Consider the following 13,039-nt stretch of genomic DNA (forward strand, 5'->3'; position numbering starts at 1 on the left):
TGGGATCCTCCTGTCTGCCTCGTCTGAACTCTGGGATCCTCCTGTCTGCCTCGTCTGAACACTGGGATCCTCCTGTCTGCCTCGTCTGAACACTGGGATTCTCTTGTCTCCCACGCCTGAACATTGTGATCCTCCGGTCTGCCTCGTCTGAACACTGTTATCCTCCGGTCTGCCTCGTCTGAACACTGGGATCCTCCTGTCTGCCTCGTCCGAACACTGGGATCCTCCAGTCTGCCTCGTCTGAACACTGGGATCCTCCTGTCTGCCTCGTCCGAACACTGGGATCCTCCTGTCTGCCTCGTCTGAACTCTGGGATCCTCCGGTCTGCCTCCTCTGAACACTGGGATCCTCCGGTTTGCCTCGTCTGAAGACTGGGATCCTCATGTCTGCCTCGTCTGAACACTGGGATCCTCCTGTCTGCCTCGTCTGAACACTGGGATCCTCCTGCCTGCCTCGTCTGAACTCTGGGATCCTCCTGTCTGCCTCGTCTGAACTCTGGGAACCTCCTGCCTGCCTCGTCTGAACACTGGGATCCTCCTGGCCTGCCTCGTCTGAACACTGGAATTATCCCGCCTCATCTGAACTCTGAGATCCTCCCGCCTCGCCTGACCTCCGGGATCCAGCCCCACCTGCCTTACCCCTTGCATGCCATGGCATCCCCATCCTGTCCTATCTCTAGTACTTCAGTGTCTGCGTCCTGCATTTGGGTCCAATCCTGCCCCCTACCTGACAGCTATCCTCTGCCGGATTCCTACCGAAACCCGAGGGTCGCCCGAGTACCACAGGTCAGTAGATTCGGGGTAACGAGGTATTGTGGGTTTAAAAGTTTATGAGGTATCGCGGTAACAGAGGATCCGAAGAGATGTTGTGAGTACTTAAAGTTTGTAAGGTATTGTGAGAATTCAAGTCTCAATACTGGAGACCCACAGGGCTGCTTACTGATTCACCTCCTCTACTCCCTGTACACCAATGACTATATCGCCAACCACAGTTGCATTATGCTATTGAACTCTGCCGGCGTCACTACATTCATTGGCCTAATTTCAAACAGTAACAAGATGGCCTATCAGGAAAAAGTCATGTATCCTACACAGGGGTGTCATGAAAAGAACCTTTCCCTCAATGTCGCAAAAACTAAGCAGCTACTGGCGGGTTACAGGCGGAATGGAGACGGGTTCAACCCTGTTGACATCAGTGTGTCTGGATTTGAGAGGGTAACCAGCTACCAATTCCTCGACATCCACATCCCTGAGGACCTCACATGGACTGTGCACACCAGCTCTGCGCTGTGCAGGTACAACAGCACCACTTTCAACTCAGACGGTTTGAGAAGTTTGGTATGGGCCCCCAAATACTATTAACTTTCTAGAGTGGCACAGTTGGGAGCATCCTGACTGGCTGCATGACTCCCTGATGTGGAAACTATACCCCGCTTAATTGCAGGACTCTGCAGCGAGTGGTGAAGACAGTCCAGCGCATCTGTAATTGTCAACCCCCGATGAAAATGGACATTTTCAAGGACCGGTGTATGTCAAGGGCCCGAAGTATCAAAGGGATCCTAGCCTTTCCAACCACAATCTATCCCAGTGGCTACCATCCGGGAAGCGATACCGCAGCATAATAGTTTCGTCCAAAATCTCCGGGATAACTTCTTCACCAGGGCATTAGACTAATAAGCTCACGCTGATTTGAGTGCACACGATAATACATTGACTGTTCTATTTATTATAAATGACCATGATTGCACTTTGCGCATTGGGATGGAGACGTAACGTCAAGATTTTTACGCCTCATGTATGTAAAGGATACAATAAATAAAAACAATTCAGTTCAGTTCAATTCAAATTCAGTTCCCAGCACTGATCCTCCTGGAACGCCTCTGTCCACAGATCTCCAGTTCGAGTAACACCCTTCAACCATTGCTTTCTGTTTGCAATCTCCACCGAGCGTAAATGCTCTGGATGAGATCACCATGACAGGCCTTGTTGAAAGCTTTTCAAATTCGACTAATACAATATCCACCCCGGGCTTCATCAATCAACCATTTTTCATAAACAATGTGATCAGGTTTGTAAACTATAATCTCACCCACACAAAGCCATTTTGCAAACCTCAAAAAAATATGCCTTTACCGATGTGAGTTGAGTCTATGAGTAAGAATTAATGTAAAGACTAATGCACGAGTCAACCATTTACTGGACGTACAACAAAGCTGGATGAGCTCAGCAGGGCCGGCAGCATCCGTTGAAAAAAGCAGTCAATGTTTTTGGTCGAGAACCTTCGTCAGGACTAAAGTAGCAGGGGGCAGGGGCCCTACGAAGAAGATGGTGGAAAACGAATCAGAGGAAAGATCAAGGGTGGTGAGGGGAAGCAGGGCGGGGTTAGGCAGGAGAGGAGAAGAAGGTATCTAAGGGGAAAGCACAATGGGTTGCTGACCCCACCAGACCACCACACCAGCCTCCGGAACCAGCATATTATCCTACGCAACTTCCGCCACCTTCAACAGGAACCCACCACTAAGGACATCGTTCCCTCTCTACCCCTCTCTGCTTTTCGCAGGGATCGTTCGCACGCATCTATCCGATCTTCTCTTAAATATTGAAATCAAACTTGCATGCAACACTCATTCTGGCAGCTCGTTCCAACAATCTCACAACCATCTGAGTGAAGAATTTTCCTTTCCTGTTCTCCTTAAACTTTCACCCATCATCCTTAACTCATGCCCTCTGGTTGTAGTACCTCCCAAACCCCGTGGAAAAAGCCGACTTGCATTCACCCAATCACTGGGACTTCATCTGTGCAGGGGTGATCGATACCAAAGGGATGGTTTGCATCTTCACCAGAAAGGGGTGGTGGTCAGTATCCTGAGGTTCTGCGCTGTTTTTTCACCACACGCTTTCTGACAAACGATCATCGCAATTGGCAAACAAGAGGAAATCTACAGCTGCTGGAAATTCGAGCAACAAACTCAAAATGCTGGAGGAGCTTCGCAGGTCAGGCCGCATCTTTGGAAAAAAAAATACTTCTTCTGTTAATGCTGTCTGGCCTGCTGAGTTCTTCAAGCAATTTTTGTGTGTAGACCATCGTACGTTATAGTCTGTAACTTCCTTTTGGAATTGAAGACAATTCGATGTGGCTGAACCGAGGCGAGATAGCCGATCCTTTGCTGAGAGCAAGGAAGACACAAGCTTCGATCGGTGTCAGCACCGTGCGAAAGCCAGTTGCAGGTGCTGAGGTTTGGGCAAGATTGACTCTGTGTTTTACTTTAGTAGCAATGTTAGATCTGTGAAGGGAGCACTGGTCTGAACTGCCCAGAGAAATTACTCTTGCCAATGGAACTGTTTTGAACGCTGACATTAAATTTCTTATAATGGACTGCACGAATCCTAATCTCTGAAACTACTTCACGAGAATGAGCGTGAAGTCTGTTATTGCAACTACGGGGTAATGGGATCAGATTTAGCTAACTGTACAGACAATAGCTATGTCACCAGTAATATCACAACTTCTGCTGATGGCAGTTACAGAGTCGGCTGGCAGGCTGAACAAACGCTGTCAAGGGGTTATTACAATTCGGCATATGTAGTACCAAATAGATACCATCTGCCAGCGTTGAAGGATGAGGGAGACTGAGCAACGTTACTGGATTGCAGTGTTCCTGTTCTGGGACCGTGGATAGACATGAAAAGCCAGAGAAAGCAGCACCTCCTAGTGGCCACATATTTTAATTCCACGTCCCATTCCCATTCTGATATGTCTATCCACGACTCCTCTACTGGCACGATGAAGCCACACTCAGGTTAGAGGAACAACACCGCATATTCCGTCTGGGTAGCCTCCAACCTGATGGAATGAACATTGATTTCTCTAACCCGTTAATAACCTTCCTCCCTTTCTTAGCCCATCCCTGATTGATTTATTCCCCACCCTCCCTTTTTACGGAGACACTAATCTTACCTCCACTAATGCCCACTTTTAAGTACTCACCCTGGCATTTTAAAGCTGCACCTTGTCATATTTGATACTTGCACCCTGGGTAAGTGATTCTGCTTGTCTCCTCCTCTCTTAGTTTTATAAACTTCTACCATTTCACCTGTCAGCCTCCTTCACTTCGTGGAAAACAGTCCAAGTCAGTATGATCTTTCCTTGTAACTGAATCCCGCGGTCCAGGTAACATTCCTGTGAATCGTTTTTGCATCGTTTCAGCTTAACCACATCCTTCCTCTCGTGGTGACCAGAACTGCACAGGGTACTCCTGATGGTTTCATTATTGATTTGTACAACTGTATTATGATGTCCCAGCTCCTCCCAAAGCCTTTTGCCGATGAAGGCAAGCATGACGTGCACCTTCTTCACAACCTTGTCTACCTGTGTTGGCACCTTCATGAAATTATGTACCTGTACCCCAAGTCTTTCTTTTCGTCAACAATCCTCAGGAACCTATTATTCTCTGTCTGTGTCATAACCTGCTTTAACTTTCCAAAATCCATCATTGTGCATTTGTCTGACACTGTAACAAAACCTCTCTATTTCTCTACAGCAATAAATATCAATGAACCATTCACCTCTGAACCTTGGTCATATATGTTTTTATGAACCACTCACTACACCCATCTCTACTTTGTTGTGCAGGAGAACACATTGCCGCCTCTCTATTTCTCTCATTGACAATTTATCTCTACATAAATAATTGTCTGACTTTTGTTTCCTCCTGCTTCTCTGCATGCCATCACACTTTACCACATTAAGCTTCATTTACCAAGTATTCTTCTCACCAGCTTCCCCATGTCTTGTTGGAGAGACCAAATGTTCAATCACAACACGTCCCCTCATCACGTTCCCCATCATTGACACCGTGGATTCCGCACATTCTGCCCTTCCATCGGGTCATTAATATCAATAAGTCACTGATGATCCAGAACTGGTCCCTGGAAAACTCCACCAATTATATCCTCCTTACACGTTACTCTGTCTCAGTATGATAACCTGACTTCAATCAATATTAACACACTTCCTTCCCAGCACAGAGCCCTTGTCTTGTGCACTTGCCTTACATGTGGTAAATGCCCCTGAAAGTACAAAGACTCACTTCTCCAACTTCCCCTATAAAGTCTCAAAACTCTGGTATCACACAGAATGCTGGTGGAACGCAACAGGCGAGGCAGCATCTATAGGGAGAAGGGCTGTCGAAGTTTCGGTCCGAGACCCTTCGTCAGGACTAACTGAACGGAAAGATAGTAATTGATTTGAAAGTGGGGGGGAATGCAAAATGTCAGGAGAAGACCGGAGGGGGTGGGGTGAAGCTGAGAGCCAGAGAGGTGATTGGTAAAAGGGTTACAGAGCTCGAGAAGGGAAAGTATCATGGGACGGGATGCCGAGTGAGAAAGAAAAGGGGAGGGGAGCACCAGAGGGAGATGGAGAACAGGCAGAGTGATGCGCAGAGAGAGAAAGAAAAAATAAAGGGAAAAAGGGGAAAAAAACTAAATATGTCAGGGATGGGGTAAGAAGGTGCATTAACGGAAGTTAGAGAAGTCAATGTTCATGCCATCAGGTTGGAGGCTAACCAGCTGGTATATAAGGTGTTATTCCTCCAACCTGAGTGTGGGGTGAAGAGTCTCGGCCCGAAACGTCGACAGTGCTTCTCCTAATAGATGCTGCCTGGCCTGCTGTGTTCCACCGGCATTTTCTGTGTGTTGTTTTAATATTCAGTAACCCAGGTTACAGGGTCCAAGACCAGGTTCCAGATGGACAGGGTGGTGAAGAGGGGTTTGGAACACTGTCCTTCAGTCAGGGCACCGAATATAGAAGCTGGGAAGAAATGGTGCAGATGTACACCACGTTGGTTTCGCCGTATTTTGCAAATAGTGTTTAGTTCAGGTCGCCCTGCTGTATGACAGACACCAATCAGCTGGAAAGAGTGCAGAGGAGATTTACTGGGATGTGACTGGATCTGAAAGGACTGAATTGTGAAAGGTGTTTTGGACAATTTTCCCTGGAATGTCAGAGAATGAGTGCTGGTATTGCAGAGGTGTATTGCAGTGTGGGTCGAATAAAACAGTCTTTCTGCCAGTGTTGGGGAATCAGGAACCGGAAGGCATTGGTGTAAGAGGAGATCTAATAGGAACCTGAAGGGCAACATTTCCAAGCACAGGCTGGTCAGCAAATGGAATGAGCTACTGGGGGTGTGGTTGAATCAGGTACATTGAAGCAGTACTCGGACAGGCTAATGGGAAGCAAAGGTTTTGAAGGATATGGGTCAAAAGGTGGGAAATGGGAAAAGGACGGAGGATAACATTGTTCATAATATCGTTGTGAGGCGGTTACAGACCAGAAGCTCAGATGGGAATTTTGGTCAGTGTGGACCATTTGAGCTGAAGACTTGTTTCTGTGCTGTGTGAATCTGACTGTAAACCCTCTTGGTTTAGTTCAATGACATTAAACTTTTCTAAATGACTTGTCATTTCTTCACAGATTATAGACTCCAGTACAGTTACCTACTTTTTTTTCCTTTCTCTTCCACCCTTCAGCAATGGTTTTCAGCTCCACTGGGACCTTTCTGTAACAGTGATTTTTGACAGATTCCAATGTCTCTACTTTCTCTCCAGCCTTCCTGTGAAACCGTCTGGTGCAGGTCGTTGGGAACTGGATATTTTGCTTTTAGTCCCATTAGTTTATCACCCCTGATGGTGATTGCTACACATTATGGCACAGCATTGAAATGTCACCGTTAGATATCTGTAGGATGTTTGCTATGGCCCACTGAAAACACTAATGGAAATTATTGAGTTAACTAATCTGTTTTTCCTTGATATTTTTATCTTTTGTCTCATCATGAGTTACTGGAAAAATCCCGACTGTTTTGTCCACCCTGTCGTTGCCTCTTTGTTTGTTCTCTGAGTTAATATTTACCTTGAACTCTTTTAACCACAGACTGTTGTTTGCTCCCTGTGATTCCTCTGTCTGATCGGGATAAATGTCGGCTCTAACGAACCTTCTCCTTAAACATCTGCCACTGCTCATATTCAGGATCCTTCACCGCAAGAACTCTCTGTAATACCACCTCTTTACACAGATTACAACTGAAATGGCATGTTCCTGGGTAAATAAACTACTGTATGAAACTGTCTCTGACCATTCCACAAATTCCTCTTCCACTGAACCAGTCTGATTATTTTAATCAATAAACAAACAGAAGCAAACACACAGAGAATGTTGGAGGAACTCAGCAACCAGTCGACAGCTCGGGCTGGGAACCTTCATTCTGATTAAAGAGAAAGAGACAAAAGCCAGAATTAGGTGATGGGGGAGGAGTAGAAGGACAAGTGAGTGCGGGAGGGGTCTGGTTTCTGGAGGAACGATTATGTGAAGAGCTGAGTGACAGGCAGAAAAGGCAAAGAGATGAAGAGAAAGGAATCTAACAGGAGAGACGCAGGACCACGGGATTACACAAAAGAGATGGAGAGCCAGACAGAATTGATGAGGAGGTCATGGCGGTGCGTGAGGGGAAGTGAAGGAGTAAAAAGCCACCAGAATGGGGCGGGGGGATCCGAAGGAACGCTGAGGTGGAGTGGGCGGAAGAAGCACAGGATATTCATTTCTTGAATTTGAAGAAATCAATGTTCATGCCGTCGAGATTGGAGGCTACACAATCGGAATATGAGTCGTTGCTCATTCAACATATACTTGGCCTCATCGCAGCAGGAGAGGGGGCCATAGTCAGACATGCTGTTGATGGCCCTCCGCTGGTCAGGTTCGACCATGGATATTGTACCTTCGCGGATGAAAGTCAATATGCAAGTCAGGGTAGTACGATACATAAAGCAAGCTGTTGCCCATGCAGGGGTGAATGCTCTCCACGCAGCTGATGAATCCAGAGCAATGGTCGAGACCGATGCAGTCAGGCACCAGAGGTGTCGCAGAATTAGCGGTGTGTCTCGAAGTAGGGTTGACCGTCTCTAATGACATTTGATCTATTTCTGTCACAGCCCTAGCTGTATCTACACTAACTTCCCTCAAGGTCCAAGGGAAAATCCTGTCAGGACCCAAAGGCTTTTGCCATTTTATATTCGTTAAAAGCGCCAGTACTTCCTCTTTTTTACTCATCATAGTTTCCACAACTACCATACTTGTTTCCCTTATCTTACACGATACAATTTACTTCTCCTTATTGAATACCGAAGAAAATAAATTGTTCAAAATCGACCCCATCTCTTTTGGCTCCACATATAGCTGTCCACTCTGATTCTCTAAGGGACCAATTTTCTCCCTTACTATCCTTTTGCTATTGATATAACTGTAGAAACCTTTAGGATTTATTTTCACCATACTTGCCAAAGCAACCTCGTATCTTCTTTTAGCGTTTCTATTTTCTTCCTTAAGAAAATTTATTTATATTCTTTATATTCCTCAAACACGTCATTTACACCATGCTGCCTATATTCATTATAGATCTTTCTCTTTTTCGAAATAATCTTCCAATGTCCCTTGAAAACCATGGCTCTCTCAAACATCTCACACTCTCTCATACCCGGACTCCAGCACCATCAATACTGGTTCAAAAGACCATGTAATGGCCCCCCGTCGATCTCGGCTGCCACAGCAACCCAGGGCATATTCAAAATCCGGACTCCAGCACCATCAATGCTGGTTCCAAAGACCATGGAATGGCCCCGCCGTCGATCTCGGCTGCCACAGCAACCCAGGGCATATTCAAAACCCGGACTCCAGCATCATCAATGCCAGTTCCAACGACCATGGACACCTTCAACGCAATTGCGCAGACCCCAACTGCGACTCCAGCCTTGAACACCAGGCCGGGTCTTCACGTGCAGCGGTTGTGACTCCTGTCTGACCTTCCCCAAGCACCACTCTGCATTCTCCTCTCCCTCAATCCCATCGTCAGCTCCTGGACCCTCAGAGGCTCCACCTTCCTCTCACCCTAATCCTCCCCTCTCCACCGACTTCACCAGCCTCTCCCCTGTGATCTTATCTCTCAACCGTGCCGGGAATTTACCATCCCCTCCGACATTCAACTCCCTGAGGCAGAGTGCTCTGTCCTCAGTAAAGACCTCATCTTTGTGCTCCTTCGCCCACACCTCAGCGAGTTCGACGTACGCCATGATGCTGAACTTTTCTTCCGCCGGCTCCGTCTACGAGCCTAATTCTTCGGCAAGGACTCCCACCCCCACCGATGACCCGTCTTCAACCAAACTCCTCTTCATCAACACCCCGCTCTGGTCTTCTGCCTGCTCTGGATCTCTTTATTGCTAGCTGCTGACGGAACATCAACCATCTGGACTTCCACTTGTTCCACTTCCAACCTCACTTCTTCCGAAAGCTCTGCTCTCCGCTCCAACCCCAAACTCAGTATCAAACCCGCTGATAAGGGGGCGCTGTCGTGGCCTTGTGTACTGACTTCTACATGGCCGAGGCACAGCGACAACTCACTGATACCTCCTCTTACTTACACCTCGATCATGACCCTACTAAGGAGCACCAGGCCACTGTCTCCCAAACCATCACCAACCTTGTCAGCTCAGGGGAGCTCCCATCCCCTGCCACCAATCTCATAGTTCCCACACCCCGTACTTCCCGTCTCAGCCTCCTGCACAAGATGCCCAAACCTGCCTGTCCAGGTAGACCTATTGTCTCAGCTTGCTTCTGCCCGACCGGACTCATTTCTGCGTATCCTGACACTGTTTTATCCAACCTTGTTCAATCCCTTCCCACCTATGTTCGTGACACTTCTCATGTTCTGAATTTTTTCGGTGATTTTTAGTTCTATTGCCCCCCACTGCTTTATTTTCGCCATAGATGTGCAGTCCCTATATACCTCCATCCCCCACCAAGAAGGTCTTAAAGCTCTCCGATTATTTTTGGATTCCAGACCAAACCAATTCCCGTCTATCACCACTCACCTCCGTCTAGAGGAATTCGTTCTCACTTTCAATAATTTGTCCTTTGGCTCCTCCCACTTCCTCCATACCAAAGGTGCAGGCAGGGGCACCCGCATGGGTCCCATCTACGTCAGCCTTTCTGTTGGCTTTGTGGAGCAGTCCATGTTCCAAGCCTATACGAGTATCTGCCCCCCTCTTTTCCTTCGCTACATCGACGACTGCATTGGTGCTGTTTTCTGCACGCATGCTGAACACGTTGATTTCATTAACTTTCCCTCCAACTTCCATCCTGTTCTCAAATTTACCTGGTCCATTTCCGACACCTCCCTCCCCTTTCTTGATCTACCTGTCTCCATCTCTGGAGACGGCTTATCTACACATATCTTCTATAAGCCGACTGAATCTCACAGCTACCTGGACTATTTGTATTCCCACTATGTCTCTTGCAAAAATGTCATCCCCTCTTCGCAATTCCTGCGTCTCCGCCGCATCTGCTCTTGGGATGAGGCTTTTCATTCCAGGACGAAGGAGATGTCTTCCTTTTTCTATATACCGTCTGGGCAGCATCCAACTTGATGGCATGAACATTGACTTCTCTAACTTTCGTTAATGCCCCTCGCCTTCTTACCCTAGCCCTGATTTAGTTATTTCCCCCCCCCCCCGCCACTTTTTGTTCTCTCTCTGTCCATCATGCTGCCTGTTCTCCATCTCACTCTGGTGTTCCTCTCCACCTTTCTTTCTCCCTAGGCCTCCCTTCCCATGTTCCTTTCCCTTCTCCAGCCCTGTATCCCTTTTGCCAATCAACTCTCTAGCTTTTTGCTTCAACCCACCCACTCAGGTCTTTTCTTATATTTTTGCATTTCCCCCTCCACCTCCTATTTTCAAATCTCTATCTTTTCTTTCAGTTAGTCCTGACGAATGGTCTCGGCCCGAAACATCGACAATGCTTCTTTCTATACATGCTGCCTGGCCTGCTGCGTTCCACCTTCATCTTGTGTGTGTTTCTCGAATTAGCAGCATCTGCAGATTTCCTTGTGTTTACATTGATTTCTTACAATTTTAAAAGTAAGGTTGCTATTAATTGATACCAAATTATTCAAAGGAAAATTTTCATTCTTATGAAAATTTATTTTATGTCCTGAAAACTGGCAAAAACAGGAGAATGAAGGAAGTACGAAAGGTAATGAAGTCTTAACATTAGAAATTTAAAGCAAAAGGTCATCGGCATAATGCAAAAGTTCTAAAGAAAGGACATATTTGACACAGCTTTGTGGACCAAGAAGCCTGTATTGTGCTGTTGCAATTCTACGTTCTGTATGTTCCTATTCTACCTGTTTCCTCAACACTACATGCCCTTCCACGAATCTTTCTAACATCTGAAACTTGGCAACACAGCCATCTATTCTATCATATAAGTCATTATATACAGCAAAAAAAAAGAAGTGATCCCAACACCGACCACTGTGGAACACCACTGGCCACTGGCAGGTAACCGGAAAAGGAGCATTTTATTCCCAATTGCTGCCTCTTACCAATCAGCCAATGACCTGACCATGTTAATAACATTCTAGTAATATCATGGGCTCTTAGTTTTGTAATCAGCCATCTGTGTGGTAACTTGTCAAAGGCCTTCCTGACGTCCAGATAAACAAAATCCGCTGCATCCCATTTATCTATCCTACTTGTATTCTCCTCAAAGAATTCCAACAGGAAGACGTGAATTATTCAACGAGTAAATAAATAGACTAAGCTCAGAGATAGTGCTTAGCCGATGACGAATTATTTTGACACAACTAAAGCATCCATTTATCACTGACTGAAGAGTCGTGGAAGATTGAAGATTGTCACCATCCAGACTTTAGGTGATCCTAACCCTCTGTGCAATTCCCAATCTACAATACAAGGTCAGCAATATTCATTTGTTACTGAAAGCTTGGAGCCATAAAAATGTTATAAAATAAACATTTAACATTGAATCGGATAGAAAACCTGATTCATAAAGGTTTGGATACAGGAGGAAGTGGTTTATGATGAATGTTAAATTGTGTCAATGCTTAAAATAAGGGATAGCAAAAAATAAAGGCCTGAAAGAGGACCACAAGCTTTAGGTTTGGAGGCCATTGTGCCTCAATGACCCTGAGTTCTATGTTGTCTGGAGACAGGGGCTTCCGCTTTGGCTCTCGGCAGTATCAGCCGTACCAAATAGGTCAATAAGTAGAGGCCAGGCTAAGAGAGGTCCACGGGTCTGGGCGTTCAGCCAAGGAATAACAACTCTGACTAGTAAGACCAAACTGCTCCAGAAACAGCAATGAAGAATTATTCTAGATCTGAGTGTAAGGCTTCTCCTCAGTCTCCACGTGGGATGTGTACTGGACTGCACTGAAACCCAAGAGGAAGCTAGTGACATGGTGAAGAAAGCCCTGACCACGGCCAGAGAAGGAAGACATTTATTTCTGCCCTAACTGTCAGTAGTGTAATTGGCAGAAAATATAAATATAATAGTTGCACTTGGACTTTTAGCATTTTTCATTCTCAAATTATAACAGCTCAGAAGTGGTAGTCGGATGCAGCAAATTGAAGTACTTTATTACACAGAAGGAAACAACTCCAATGTCATGATGAACATCCTCTTATCATTAGTCGTGTGCTCTGAATCATTCACCAGGAAATGCTGATGGATATTTGCCATACACACACATACTCATTGCAGAAATCAAAATCATATTTCTGGAGGTGTATTTCCTTAGCATCAGCTTGGCTTACAATTGAGACTGGATACAATTGGAAAGGAAGCTGAAATGTTTTCTCTGGAACACCAGAGACTGAGGCGGGATCAGATAAAAGTTTATAAGATTAAAAGAGGCACAGATAGATTAGACAGGGAGTATCTGTTTCCCGTGGTTGAAATGTCAAATACCAAAGGGCAGGCATCTAGAGTGAGAAGGCATGGGTTCAAGGGGCACATGAGAGGTAGGCTTTTGACTCAGAGAGTTGTGGATGACTGGAATGCATTGTTCTTACGAGCTCTTAACAGATCTTTACTTACCAAACGGTTACCTGCTGTGTTCTGGACAGCTATGTGGGAATATGCATCTCAGACTTTCGCACATATTTTCCTGTGAATTGACAAGAAACAAAGAACA

The 13,039-nt window shown here is 46.0% G+C and overlaps 1 long non-coding RNA gene across 1 annotated transcript in view; it reads right to left on the bottom strand.

The window, feature by feature from the left end:
• Positions 1-6,829: 6,829 nt before the first annotated feature.
• LOC132386191 (uncharacterized) overlaps positions 6,830-13,039 on the bottom strand; it is a 40,540-nt gene continuing 34,330 nt past the window's right edge. The window contains exons 3-4 of the long non-coding RNA XR_009509427.1: positions 12,943-13,012; positions 6,830-7,261 (exon numbers count right to left, since the gene is read on the bottom strand). This is a non-coding gene — a long non-coding RNA (uncharacterized LOC132386191). The remainder of the gene's footprint in view (positions 7,262-12,942; positions 13,013-13,039) is intronic.

This window comes from Hypanus sabinus, unplaced genomic scaffold (assembly GCF_030144855.1).
Source record: "Hypanus sabinus isolate sHypSab1 unplaced genomic scaffold, sHypSab1.hap1 scaffold_1051, whole genome shotgun sequence".
Classification (NCBI taxonomy): Eukaryota; Metazoa; Chordata; class Chondrichthyes; order Myliobatiformes; family Dasyatidae; genus Hypanus; species Hypanus sabinus.